Source organism: Mobula hypostoma, chromosome 17, assembly GCF_963921235.1.
Source record: "Mobula hypostoma chromosome 17, sMobHyp1.1, whole genome shotgun sequence".
Lineage (NCBI taxonomy): Eukaryota > Metazoa > Chordata > Chondrichthyes > Myliobatiformes > Myliobatidae > Mobula > Mobula hypostoma.
In genome coordinates, this window is record NC_086113.1 from 21755997 (window position 1) to 21771739 (window position 15743).

General features: G+C 41.0%; 1 long non-coding RNA gene across 1 annotated transcript in view; it reads left to right on the forward strand.

Annotated features, from left to right (window-relative positions):
- Window positions 1-15743, forward strand: part of LOC134357699 (uncharacterized) — a 36225-nt gene that overhangs the window by 2855 nt on the left and 17627 nt on the right. Inside the window, exon 2 of the long non-coding RNA XR_010020703.1 lies at window positions 393-512. This is a non-coding gene — a long non-coding RNA (uncharacterized LOC134357699). The remainder of the gene's footprint in view (window positions 1-392; window positions 513-15743) is intronic.

Here is a 15743-nt window from a genome sequence, read left to right on the forward strand (position 1 = left end):
CCAGGAAAGCACTAGATCCTTTTTCAGCTTCAGAATATGCTGATGTCATCCCACCAATGTGAAAAAAGGCAGCATTACCCACTTTCTAATGCCCATCTCCAAACTTTATCACAATTTAAGTCAAATATAGGCTATGAAACCAGTTTTCAGAGATCATTTGAATCTTTGACGTCTGGACAGCAGTTGATCAGATGTGCAATTATGGAGCACAGATAACACCCAAGCCATTGGACTTCATGAGGAAAACACTCCAATGGTTGAACTTATATACTGTATATAAGAAAGGTGTCTGTAGTTGGAGGTGAATATACCTAGTGGAGTACTTTACTGCCAGAGTTTCCTGGAACAGTGTCCTAAGCCCAATTATTTATTCATAACCTTTTCATTATCAGATCAGTCGTGAGATTGGGGAGTGATGGCACAATGTTAAATCCCATTTGCAACTCCTCAGAAAAATGAAACATCCAATACTACATGCTGGTGGCATAGTGGTATCTGCACTGGACTTTGAGGTGAGTAGTCCCAGGTCCAACTCGGCCTGCTCCTTGTACGCTTTCCATCCATGCTGGGTTGAGCATCAAGCTAGCAACTCAGCCTCAGAAAACAGGGAAAAAAATGCTAAAGAAATGGCAAGCTTGCCACCCAATGGGCCACAAGGCGCAGTACGGAACAACAACAATAATATCTACATACATTAAGACCAGGTATTTAGTCACAGCTGATGCATGGCAGCCATGTATCTTACTTAATGTATCTTTCTTAATAAAGGTGGGCATGCTCATTAGAAGAATGCAGAACTTTACCGTTGCATTCTTCGCACTTTATATCCTGACCTAAACAAAATGCTGGAGGAGCTCAACAGGCCAAGCAGCATCTATGGCAAAGAGTACAGTCAACATTTCGGGCTGAGAGCCTTCATCAGGACTGGAGAAATAAAAAACATAAACAAAGTGGCATTGAACAAGATTTACAAGTCAATATATAAGTAACCCCCTGAGTCCATCACTTGATTTGTAAATTCAGACTTTTCTCCATTAAAATATTTGGAAAAGATGACTTGGTTAATGAAAATGAATGGTTCACTAAATGGACCAATTCATGGACTTTAAACAAGTAGGTTGTATGCAGAAGGAAATGCGAAGTTACCTGATTTATTTTTCTTACACGGACTATATGTGGATCTAAGTGAAATTATATTGAAACCAATGTAAAACTAATATAAGATCATCAAGTTAGCTTTAATTCTTGTGTACTGAAGGCTAGGTGTTCTGAACCATGACATACAAGATTTTCAACCTGTGAGTGAAGTCATGTAAACCTCAACTGGAGAACAAGAAGACAGCTTATTCTGGTTAAAGAGTTGGACCTTTAAAGAACAACGTCAGCTACAGAGACAAAGAAGATAGGAAGGAATGATCTGGCCAGTCACCACAACCACCTTCAGGTCATTGGATGTACCCATGAGGATGGCCAGCAGTATATGGGGTGAATCTTGGACAGACCTGAAAAGGTAATAAGATGGAGACACTTGTCTTCAATGCCCATCTATCTTTGGACCTGCAAGTGGTAAAATAAAGCATTACATCCTTGCTTACTGTATATGTTCTAGTCGACTGGAAATGAATGCTAATATTGCATTTGCCTTCCTTACTACCGACTCGGCCCACAGGTTAATCCTGCACTAGGATTCCCAAGTCCCTTAGCATCTCCGATTTCTGAATTTGCTCCCCATTTAGAAAATAATCTACATCATTCTTTCTATGAATAGTAAATATAGACCACAAAAGTACCATCAATATTTGGCCAGTAAATTACATATCAATGAGAGGCCAAATTATGGATGCAGGATCCATATGTAAACCTTTATGGAGAAAAGTATGAAGCTATTGACATACACTTCAATGAAGGATATAAGAGAAAGAAATTGAGGAATTGCAGTTTGGTGGTAACCATATTTGTGAAAAAGTCAGAAGAGGGGCATGAATCAAGGAGGACTGGGGGAAATGCGTGAGAAATAACATGAAAAGGGAGACAGCCAGAGAAGCAAGAACTATCAAAGTACATGAGGTGTAAAAAGAAACTGAGCAGAAAATTGGCACGTACTGTAGGTGGCTGTAAAAACAATAGAAAGTACAAAGAACCAGGTCAAGGAAGAAAGGAGCTGCTAAGTAGGCCTCCTGGAGTGCAGTAGTCAATCAGCAGAATGAAAAGGAAATGCAGATGGAAGAAGCAATGGAGCTGGAGGGTCTCAGCAAGACAGGCAAAGAGCAGAGTTTTAGGGCCAATGCAGGGTCAGTGGTATGGCATAGATCATGGAGGAGAGTATAGGAGAGAAAAGTGGGAGAGGGATAGGATTTAGGGAGATGGATTTGGCACCCATTTTACCTTCAACCAACACACATAAAACCAGAACCAGAAAACCGGCGATAATTTGCGGAGGGCTATTTCAAGGGCGAAGAGACAATTTCGAACAAGGTTGGAGGCGACATCGGATGCACGGCAGCTCTGGCAGGGTCTGCAAGACATTACTTCCTACAAAGCAAAACCCAATAGCATGAATGGCAGCAATGCTTCACTACCAGATGAACTCAACGCCTTCTATGCAGGCTTTGAAAGGGAGAACACAACTACAGCTATGAAGATCCCTGCTGCACCTGATGACCCCGTGATCTCGGTCTCAGAGGCCAATGTTAGGCTGCCTTTAAAGAGGGTGAACCCTCGCAAGGCAGAAGGTCCCGATGGGGTACCTAGTAAGGCTCTGAAAACCTGTGCCAACCAACTAGTGGGAGCATTCAGAACATTTTCAACCTCTCACTGCTACAGGAAGAAGTTCCCACTTGCTTCAAACAGGCAACAATTATACCAGTGCCTAAGAAAAATAATGTGGGCTGCCTTAACGACTATTGCCTGGTAGCACTCATATCTACAGTGATGAAATGCTGTGAGAGGCTGGTCATGACTAGCCTGAACTGCTGCCTCAGCAAGAACCTGGACCCATTGCATTTTGCCTATCGCCACAATAGGTCAACTGCTGACAAAAATCTCAATGGCTCTCCACACGGCTTTAGACCACCTGGACAACACAAACACCTACGTCAGGATGCTGTTCATCAACTATAGCTCAACATTTAATACCATCGTTCCCACAATCCTGATTGAGAAGTTGCAGATCCTGGGCCTCTGTACCTCCCTCTGCAATTGGATCGTCGACTTCCTAACCAGAAGACCACAATCTGGGTGGATTGGTGATAACATATCCTCCTCACTAACGATCAACACTGATGCACCTCAGGGGTGTGTGCTTAGCCCACTGCTCTACTCTCAATATACGCATGACTGTGTGGCTAGGGATAGCTCAAATACCATCTATAAATTTACTGACAATAGAACCATTGTTGGTAGAATCTCAGGTGGTGAAAAGAGGGAATACAGGAGTGAGATATGCCAACTAGTGGAGTGGTGCCGCAGCGACAACCTGGCACTCAACATCAATAAGACAAAAGAGCTGATTGTGGACTTCAGGAAGGGTAAGACGAAGATACACATACCAATCCTCATAGACGGATCGGAAGTGGAGAGAGTGAGCAGCTTCAAGTTCCTGGGTGTCAAGATCTCTGAGGATCTAACCTAGTCCCAACATATCAATGCAGTTATAAAGAAGGCAAAACAGCAGATATACTTTATTAAGAGTTTGAAGAGATTTGGCATGTCAACAAATATACTCATAAACTTCTATAGTTGTACCGTGGAGAGCATTCTGACAGGCTGCATCACTGTCTGGTATGGAGGGGGCACTGCACAGGACCAAAAGAAGCTGACAAGAGTTGCAAATCTAGTCAGCTCCACCTTGGGTACTAGCCTACAAAGTACCCAGGACATCTTGAGGGAGCGGTGTCTCAAAAAGGCGATGTCCATTGTTAAGGACCTCCAGCACCCAGGGCATGCCCTTTCCTTACTGTTTCCATCAGGTAGGAGGTACAGAAGCCTGAAGGCACACACTCAGTGATTCAGAAACAGCTTCTTCCCCTCTGCCATCTGATTCCTAAATGGACATTAAATCTTTGGACACTACCTCACTTTTTTTTTAACGTACAGTATTTCTGTTTTAGTGCGTTTTTAAAATCTATTCAATATACGTAATTGATTTACTTATTTATTATTATTATTTTTATTTTATTCATTTTTTTTCTCTGTTAGGCTATGTATTGCATTGAACTGCTGCTAAGTTAATAAATTTCACGTCACATTGTCGTACTCAATCGGACCCGATGCAAGAGCAATTGTACCACAAAAACACTACACATGTAATTCTTTTTCAAACCTTTATTCTTTACTCATAGCATGCTATGGGGGATGTTATAGACTGATCTCCCAAAAGAGCCAGTCCAGAAACTGCCCCCCAAATTACACAATTCTCCACAATTTATAACATTGATCAGGTAGCAGGAAATCTTACAATTACAAGTTTAGACAATATTAGAATCATTTCAATCACATGCTAAGATATAAGATACAATTAGATGTAAGATAATCATTGGTCAGTTAATTATAATTATTTTAAGTCAAAGCTAGCCCATCAGTTCCTCAGTCAGACCCCTTCCCATTTTCTCCAGAACATTCTAGCCTCTACGCTCCCATAATTAGCTATATCTTGAGCTGCTTCTGCAAGATCAGATAGTTCCTTATTTGAGCCTTTGCCTGTCTTTAGAAAACAAAGACTAGTATGTCACCGGTTGCTGGCTAAAGCTTCTTTCTGACTGTCCAAGACAGTAAACTAAGGTGCCCACAAGGTGATTGATTATAAGTTAATCATTGTCCTCTGTTTTCCCCCTATTTACCTATCCCTTCATTCCATCAACATGTCGGTGATAATAAACCTGAATCTGATTCTGAAAATGTTGGAGGAACTCAGCAGGTCAGGCTGCATCTATGAATAGTTCTTCGGGCCAAGACCCTTCATCAGAACTGGAATGGAAGGGGAAAGAAGCCAAAATAAGAAAATGGGGGGAAGAGAAGGAGTGATAGGTGAAGTAAGGTGAGGAGGAAGGGGTGAATGAAGTGAGAATCTGAGAGGTGATAGGTGGAGGAGGTAGAGGGCTGAAGAAGAAGCAATCTGATAGAAGGAGAGAATAGAACATGGGAGAAGGGAAAGGAGGAGAGGCACCAGAGGGAAGTGATGGGTAGGTGAGGAGAAGAGAAGGGGTAAGAGGCGAGTCAGAATAGGAAATGGAAAAAAGGAGGAAGAGGAGGTAGAAAGTAATGCTCATGCTATTAGATTGGAGGCTACCTAGACAGAGCATGAGGTATTGCTCCTCCAACCTGAGGGTGTCCTCATTGTGACCACAGAGGAGACCATGGACTTGCAAGTATGGGTGTAGGATGGTATGGTAGGCATTGCTGTTGGCGGTGTAACAATGGCCAAGTGGTTCGTTCCTGTGGTTCCACAGGTAATATGTTGGTGGTAGATGGTCAGAGACTTCTTCAAGCTGGCCTGATTGAAATTCCCCACGACCATTGGGAAGGCATCGTGGTGCGCTGTTTCATGACTGCTGATTACGCCGCTCAGCCCCTCCAGTACCTGCCTGATGTTGGCTGGGATGGAACGTATACTGCTACCAGGATGACGACGGGAAATGCCATTGGCAGATGAAATAGACAACACCTGACTGCTGAACGTTCCATTGGGGGGAGCAGGACTGAGACAGAACAGACATGTCTGTGCACCACACTGAGTTAATCATGAAGCAAAGTAATGACTGACAAAGAGCTCTTGATCAGCTGGGGAGATGGGCAGAGGAATGTTAAATGGATTTCAAATTAGATAAATGTGATTTATGCATTTTGGACATTGAAACCAGGATATTATCAATGGGGGAGCACCGAGAAGTGTTCTAGAACTGAGGGACCTGGAGATACAAGGGCATAGTTTGCTGAAAGTGACCATGCAAGTAGACAGGGTAGTCTTAAAGGCATTCAGCATGCTGACCTTTACAGCCAGGGCATAGAGTGTAGGAGTATGAACATTATGTTGCAGTTATACAAATTGTTTGTGAGACCACACTTGGAATATTGTGTATAATTCTGGTTAAATGAAAGTCATTGTCAAGCTGCAAACAAATGGAGAAGCGATTCGTGAGGATACTGTCTGGACTAGAGGGCCTGGGTTACAAGGAAAGTTTGGCCATGCTGTTTTTTTTTATTTCGTGGAGCATAGAAGAATAAGTGGTGACATCATAAAAGTTCAGAAAATCGGATGTATATGGATGGTCGTCGTCTTTTTCCCGGGGTTAGGGAGTCAAAAACTAGGGGACACAGATACAAGATAAGAGGGGAGAGACTTAAAGGAGACCTGAGTTGTAACTTCTTTACACAGAGAGTAGTGAACTGCCAGAGGAAGTGGGTGGGCAGGTACATTTGCACCATTTAAGAGGCACCTGGTTAAGTACATGAAGGAGAAAGGCATGGAGGGTTATGAGCTGAACACGAGCATCTGGGAATAGGAGGGAAGATGCTGTGGTCAGCAAGGACCAGTTGGGCTGAAGGACTTTTATCCATGCTATATGGCCCTATAATGAACTCAGCAAACTATGGTAAATTCAGGATTGTGGCTTTCACACTGCTGACATCAGAACGGAGATACAGGAGCCATAGGTTCCACACCACCAAGTTCAGGAACAGGTATTACTCTTCAACCTTCAGATTCCTGAACCAACATGGACAACTTCACTTGCCTCAACTCTGAACTGATTCTACAACCAACAGACTCACTTTCAAGGACTCTACAACTTATGTTTTCGGTATCATTTATTTATTTAAGTATTTATTACAAATGTATCCGTACAGTTTGTCTTCTTTTGCACATCGGATGTTTGTCAGTTTCTGTGTGGTTTTTCTTTGATAATATTGTATTTCTTTATTCTAATGTGAGTGCATGCAAAAATGAATCTCAAATTAGTATATGATGATGTATAGTACTGTGATAATAAATTTACTTTGAAGTTGAACTTTGAACACTACAAAGTTGAGCTAATTTAATGTCACAGAATCCCGTGGAGAACTAAGGGGGAAATACACTGTGTATTGAAGAAAATACCATGAGGTTAGCTTATCAAACAAAACAAACAAATTGGAATTGGTTTTTAACTATATGTTACTCTTTCTGAAGATTTACAAGGCAATGCATAAATAAGAACTAGTTTTTTGAGAACAGATGTGTAAACTCATAATTCGCTTCCATCAAAAATGTGAATATAAAGTGATATGTCCTGAACTGAAGTAGACTGGTTAATTGAGTGAACTAAAATTAAAAGAAAAATGGGACAAGGATGGTTATGTGCAGGAAAATTGCAGAGTTAACAAATGTATGATTTTCATTTGGAGGTACAACTTATTTGTGAATCTATAATCTATTGAAATTGTATTAAACCAAAAGTAAGGCTGGAAAAAGATAATATTAGTGCCAAGTTATTGTGTACTCAAGATTAGGTGCTCTGAAGACCTTAAAAGGACAAAGTGGGTGCTGAATTCTTGTGTTTTACAGTGAATAAGATTTGCAGCCTAGGAGTTAGGTCACATGGAATTTTATCAGCAGAACAAAGGGGAAGCTGGATAGATAAATGATAACGGCCATTTATTGCCTATCCCTAAATGACCTTGATATCTTGGCTCACCACCAAGACCTCAAGGTCATTTAGCAATGGGCAATAATTGCTAGACTTGCCAATGATGTCCGTTTCAACTAAGAAATGATAAAATGGTTTACCACTGCGTACACTTGTTTGATAGATTGTGTTCATAATATAACTGATCCCCTAGTGTTCTTCAACATACTGTCTGTCAAGACTAATTCAATACAGTCTACAAATGACACTACTCTTCCTCAAAGGTACTACTGTTGATCACTACTTCAGTGCAAAATCAGTGGATTCTTTCAAAAGACATAGTAGTGGGGCTAATGCAAAGATTATGTCTGTTGATCAAGAGAATTCCTCAATGTCCTTAGGACAAATCAGGATGAACCCAACACCATCTGGACAATGTTGCGCAAATGCTAAAAACATACAGAAAGTGTAATTTCTTCCATGACAGGTGATACTATTATTAGTATCCTCTGCAGTAACTAAGATGCAGAAGAGTAGGATAACCTTGTGGGACAGTTTTAGAAGATTGCTATGGAAACAGAGGTTCTGTCCTTTTCAAGATAGCGCTTGAGAAACTAAGTGCCATAATTAACAAGAATTCACTCAACAAGGACTTCAAGTGAGAGGGACCAGCTGTAACCAACTTGATGTGTTCCTTGATACAAAAGGAACAACTCATTAGATCAGACAGCTTCTGAGAAGATCAAAACCATAGTATCAATTTAGGCCATTGACCTCCCAGAACCAAGGAAAGGTAATCAATCTAAATCACAAACTCTATGTCTCTCCTCATAAGCATTGCATGATCTTCTATAAGATTTGTGTATTTTCTATTTTTACTTATGTCCCAGGTTTTATTAAAGTAGGTTCATTCAAAGTTGGAATCACAAAAAAACTTGACAATCTGGATTAGCCTGCAATATGTAATTCTAAAGATAATTTCAATAACACCTTTTAAGCATAACTTAGATGGTCTCTGTGATAAAAATCCACTTCTGTTATTAACGACCTCTTGGTTCTTCACCTTCACTTGTTAACTCAAAACCAACAGCCAACTTGATCAGTCCACTTTATATGTTAGAATTAATATTGGTCCAGATTTTGTGGTTTTGATAACAGTAAAATTGTGAATCTGTGGGTTCTGATGTGAGATTGAGGTCAGAGTCATACAGCATAGAAACAAGCTCTTCAGTCCAACTCAACTTTGCTGACCCATATGCCTTTCTAATTTAGTCCTATTTGCTTGCATTTGGCCCATGTACTTGTCCAAATATCTTTGAAACATTGTAAGTGTATCCTTCTCTACAGCTTCTACAGACAGAAAAGACACTAATGAAACTATATGTAATTGACCACAACTCCGCCTTGAGAACTATAATTCTAAGCAAACTTAACCAAATTCTTGGACCTAGGACTCAACACCTCCCTTCAAAATTAGATGGTTGACCTCCTGACCTACAGACCACAATCAGTAATGACAGGAGCAACACCACCACCATTATTAACTAAATATGGTGCTCGACAAGGCTGTATTCTCAACCCCCTACTTTACTTCCTATACAAATATGACTGTGAGGCCAGATTCTGCTCTAACTTCAGCTACAAATTTACAAATAACACCATCTTAGTGGGATGAAACTGAAATAAAATTGAGGAAGGATATAGCCTAGTGACAACAGCCTTTCCTTTAATGTCAGCGAGTTAAGATGCCGGTCATTGACCTTACAAAGGGACAGCAATGCACACAATCCTCCTTACATCAGCATAGCTGAGATCAAGAGAAATTAACATCACCATTGGCAATCCTATCCAGCTATGTAGACGCCATAGCCACTACTTCATCAGGAGGCTAGAGAAATTTGGTATATCCCCTTTGATCCTCACCAATCTTTATGGATGCACCCTAGAAAGCATCCTATCTGGACATATCACAGCCTGGTATAGCATCTGCTCTGTGTGTAACAGCAAGAAACTGCACAGAGTTGTGGACACAGCTCAGCACATCATAGAAACTAGACCCCACCCACCCTGGACAATGTTCCTCCTCCCCCTGACATGGAGCAAATGATACAAAAGCCTAAAAGCATGTACCACCAAGCTCAAGACAGCTTCTAGCCTGTGATCGCAAGTCTATTGAATGTTCCCCTAGTACAATATGATGGACCCTGCACCTCATACTCTACCTCGTTACCAGCACGTTGTTGTATGTCTGTACTGCATGTTATCTGTAACTGCAAAGCTTTGTTCTGCAATCTGTTGTTATTTTTCCTTGTGTTACGTCAATGCAGTATTGTCATGAAATGATATGTATGGATGGCATGCAAAGCAGATTAAGCAATTTTCTTTGCTGTATCCCAGTACATGTGATGATAATAAACAAGTTTAACAGTGTCTTGCATTACTAACAAAGGAATAAAGAAAGTTGCAGGTATTTAACCACTTTTCTATAATACTGTATGCCTAAAGTGTTTAAGTTTGTTCTTGACTTGAATTATTAATGGACCCCTAAGCTATATTCATCAAGCTAAATCTGAATTTTTTTTGTTCCCTCAGAAAAAATATTTCAAAATGTAATAGATTTTAAAATAAAAGTTTGTGTTTTATATTTATATCTCAATTTCATATTTAATCTTCTATGAATAAATAATCTTAATTTAACACTCTTTACAATGTTTTAAAATATTAATTGAAAATTATGCCTTTCCCATCTGATTGGCTGTGGGGGAATCCTTTAATATGATTAACTGCTTATCAAGTTGATGAGGTCTCAGATACTGATGCCTGAAAACAATTACATCCGGGAGAGTGAGTTCATCTTGCAGAGATAACATAATATCACTAGGCAGCTTTCTTTAAGTTTAATAGCAAACACTTACAGGAGGTACCTAATAATGTGGCCACTGAGTGTATGTCTGTGGCCCGTACATTTCAAGGTTCGACATGTTGGCCATTCAGAGATGCTCTTTTGCACACCACTGTTATAATATGTGGTTATTTGAGTTACTGTCGCCTTCTTGTCAGCTTGAACGAGTCTGCCCATTCTCCGCTGATCTCTCTCATTAACAAGGTGTTTTTGTCCACAGAACTACCACTTACTAGATGTTTTTTTCTATTTCACACCATACTCTGGGGACTTGTGCGTGAAATTCCAGGAGATCAGCAGTTTCTGAGATACTCAAACAACTCCATTTGGCACCAACAATCATTCTATATAACCCCCCACCTTAAATTCCTCCATATACCTGTCTAGTGGTCTCTTAAACTTCACTAGTGTAGCTGCCTCCACCACTGACTCAGGCAGTGTATTCCACGCACCAACCATTCTCTGAGTAAAAAACCTTCCTCTAATATCCCCCTTGAACTTCCCACCCCTTACCTTAAAGCCATGTCCCCTCATATTGAGCAGTGGTGCCCTGGGGAAGAGGTGCTGGCTATCCACTCTGTCTATTCCTCTTAATATCTTGTACACCTCTATCATGTCTCCTTCTTTCCAAGGAGTAAAGCCCTAGCTCCCTTAATCTCTGATCATAATCCATACTCTCTAAACCAGGCAGCATCCTGGTAAATCTCCTCTGTACCCTTTCCAATGCTTCCACATCCTTCCTATAGTGAGGCGACCAGAACTGGACACAATACTCCAATTGTGGCCTAACCAGAGTTTTATAGAGCTGCGTCATTACATTGCGACTCTTAAACTCTATCCCTTGATTTATGAAAGCTAATACCCCATAAGCTTTGTTAACTATCCATCTACCTGTGAGGCAATTTTCAGGGATCTGTGGACATTTACCCCCAGATCCCTCTGCTCCTCCACACTACCAAGTACCCTACCATTTACTTTGTACCCTGCCTTGGAGTTTGTCCTTCCAAAGTGTACCACCTCACACTTCTCCGGGTTGAACTCCATTTGCTACTTCTCAGCCCACTTCTGCATCCTATCAATGTCTCTCTGCTATCTTCGACAATCCTCTATCTACAACACCGCCAACCTTTGTGTCATCTGCAAACTTGCCAACCTAGCCTTCTACCCCCACATTCAGGTCGTCAATAAAAATCACGAAAAGTAGAGGTCCCAGAACAGATCCTTGTGGGACACCACTAGTCACAACCCTCCAATCTGAATGTACTCCCTCCACCACAACCCTCTGCCTTCCGCAGGCAAGCCAATTCTGAATCCACCTGGCCAAACTTCCCTGGATCCCATGCCTTCTGACTTTCTGAATAAGCCTACCGTGTGGAACCTTGTCAAATGCCTTACTAAAATCCATGTAGATCACATCCACTGCACTACCCTCATCTATAAGCCTGGTCACCTCCTCAAAGAAATCTATCAGGCTTGTTAGACACGATCTTATGTGGTATCATTTGTGTTCTCTTATTGACTTGAAGTGGTTACAGTCAGCAGTATATTCTGAAATGCATTGGTTGTGGTAGACAGATTCAGTACCTATTTACACACAATGATGCTGTCAGCTGTTTGCAGTTAATGTGTGAATTTAGAAGCACATTCATAAAAAAAAATGGTTTATGTACTACACTATACAATGTGACTGTGAATGAGCCTCATAGACACTCACTTTTAAACCATTTTTCTCATTTATGCCTGTGAGCTCCATAATCACTACTACTAACGTTTTAACTTAAGAAAAATTTTCCTTCCCTGCTATCCCTAATGAGCAGTGCAGCAACACACAAGGCAGGTGCCAGCACAAACAACCATACAGTTTTTCCCAGGGGTAAGGAGGACCAATAGGAAGAACCAACAATTTTCCAGAAAGGGATCCCAAAAGTCTAACATGGTATTAATAGAATGGAACAGGGGTAAAAGCTTCCACTGAGCCAAGGATCAGCTTTGCTTCAGTGAATGGCTTTTTCTCAGAATGTTGTAAGATCAAGTCCTCCTCCAGAGACTTGAAACAGAACCTGCAGATAGCAAACTAATGCTCCAGTGTAGCACCAACGAGAACAAAACTTTGAGTGCTGCCAGATGAAACCAAGTTTCAGATCACTATCTCATGTAGATAAAGAAGATTCCATGATCCCATTTGATAAAGAATGCGAGAGTTCCATGAAAATTACCACAAAAAAATAGATACACATTCCTCAGTATTGTCCTGAATAGATTGAAAAGAAAAAAAATACTCAAGACACGAGACACTGGCGATGCTGAGATCTGGATCAAGAAAACAAACTGCTGGAGGAACTTTCAGGACCAATGCAGGGTCTCTAAAAAATGTCAGTTACTCTTTTGCTTCTACAAATGCTGCCTGACCACTGAGTACTTCCCGAAGTAAGTTTCGTTGAAAAGAAAAGCTGTTCCTGAAATATTTGTCAGAGGCCAGGAAGCTTGTTGCGAAATGTGGCTGCATGTAAATTAGCTGCGGAAGCATTGAGGTCAGTTTCAAAGATTTTCCATTGCACATGAAATATATAAAAGCAATGCAACTGGCTTTCCTTCTTGTGTAGTCCTGGAGGCATTTTAAAAAATTCTGACAGGGCTGAAGGCCATTTGGTAACTATCTGTTTACCTGTATTCTCATGAGTGTTGGGTAATCACCTCCTGAAATCCCAGAGTTTGAGTTTATACAATTTTGCACTTGTGCTTATCTGGGACAAAGAAAGCTTTATCAATTAGTCTCATCCTGATTGATAAATTACAGAACCTGGCCTCTGTACCTCCCTCTGCAATTGGATCCTTGACTTCCTAACTGGAAGACCACAATCTGTGTGAATTGGTGATAATATCTCCTCCTCACTGACGATCAACACCCTCAGGGGTGTGTGCTTAGTCCACTGCTCAACTCTGTCTATACCCATGACTGTGTGGCTAGACGTAGCTGAAATACCATCTATAAATTTGCTGACGATACAACCATTGTTGGTAGAATCTCAAATGGAGACAAGAGGGCGTACAGGAGTGAGATGTACCAACTAGTGGAGTAATGTTGCAGCAACAACCTTGTACTCAATGTCAGTAAGACGAAAGAGCTGATTGTGGACTTCAGGAAGTGTAAGACGAAAAAACACATACCAATCCCTACAGAGGGATCAGAAGTGGAGAGAGTGAGCAGTTTCAAGTTCCTGGGTGTCAAGATCTCTGAGTACCTAACCTGGTCTCAACATATCAATGCAGCTATAAAGAAGGCAAGACAGTGATTGTACCTCATTAGGAGTTTGAAGAGATTTAGTATGTAAACAAATACATTAAAAAACTCTATAGTTGGACCATGGAGAGCATTCTGACAGGCTGCATCACTGTCTGGTATGGGGGGGGGGGCTACTGCACAGGACCGAAAGAAGCTGCAGAGGGTCATAAATTTAGTCAGCTCCATCAAGTACTAGCCTACAAAGTACCAGGATATCTTCAAGGAGCGGTGTCTTAGAAAGGCAGCATCGATTATTAAGGACCTCCAGCATCCAGGGCATGCCCTTTTCTCACTGTTACCATCAGGTAGGAGATACAGAAGCCTGAAGGCACCCACTCAGTGATTGAGGAACAGCTTCTTCCCCTCTGCCATCTGATTCCTAAATGGATATTGAATCCATGAACACTACTCAATTTTAAAATATATATTATTCCTGTTTTTGGTCGATTTTTAATCTCCGGTATACATATATTGTAATTTATTATTTATTTATTCCTTCTATATTATTTATTGCATTGAACTGCTGCTGCTGCTGTTAACTAATTTCACGACACATGCTGGTGATAATAAACCTGATTCTGGTTCTATTGGATTAGTTGATAAAGCAAAAAAAAAGTAATACGTCTTTCCCCCCCGAGTCATCAAGACTCCAAAACTCATACTCTGCAGGAGCAGTATTCCACACAAATGGACTGTGGCACCTATGCTGCTGAACAAAAGCCTGTTACTTTTCCAACTATAGAATCTTCCATCCATCCGTGTTGAGCATCTGCACTGGATAATGAACATGGATGTCCCTGTACCAGGTTGCATTGCTGAGTTCATGATTTTGCATATCTCTCCAATTGATTTGGCTCACCTCTTGAGTCCAGATTCCTTGCTATATGGGGCGGGGGGTGGGGAACGTCGACTCAGACCATGAGAGGCCTGCGTTGGGCATTTTCGTGCCTTACAAGGCGCAGATTGGAAGTCTGTGTGGGGCACCACTCCTCGCACAGACTAGAGCAATGTGTGATTAAGTGCCTTGCTCAAGGGCACAAACATGCAGCCACAGCTGAGGCTCGAACTAGCAACCTTGAGATAACTAGACGAATGCCTTAACCACTTGGCCACGTGCTCAACACTATATAACTGTCTCCTAACTGGCCTCTGGAATGGCCCATCAAGACAATCAGTTCAAAGTTTATGGGGGATGACTATTAAATGCTCAATGCTACTGAACTATCTTGTGAAAAATTGAAATTTAAGAAAAGAGAAAATTTGTTAAAAACAGCTTGTGACAGTTTAAGGCAATGAAATTGAGAGACTGTTACTTCACAAAGGCCCGTCAAGGAAAGAAACTGTTACAATCAATATTTGATTTATATCCCTTAATTTGCACAGTGTATTTGCAATGTATTCACAACAACTTCACCTTGTATGTCACACCTTTGTTTCATAAGACCTTTGGAACTTCCTGAGCATTGCATTTTTGCACTATATAAGTAGAATTTTTCCTGTCCTTTGCCCAGCCAGGTGAGCAACGGGGCCCTGTCAGTTTATGTCACTGATGAAGCAGCAGTATAGTATGGATATATTGGCTGAAAAAAAAGACTTTTGTTTATACTTTTACACCCTAGACCAACATTAACTACTTTCTTGAGGTGTTGTCACATCATAATGTAGAAAAACAGTAGCCCGTTGCACAAAGAAAACTCCAACAAACAGCAATGTAATATGTCAGGTCATACACCTCAAAGGAAAGAAAAATTACCTAACTTTTCATTCAACAATCAGAAAGCTACACGGAAGTTCAAAGGCCAGGTCTGTGATTCAGAGGCTATGCCATAGGAAATGGCAAGGCAGGCACATAAATATTCACAAAAGAAAGAGACAACCTTGTATCTTTGCCAAAATTAAAGAGATGTTAGTCCCAGTTAAAATATAGTAATCATTAAAGCAGAAGTTAGCACCACCT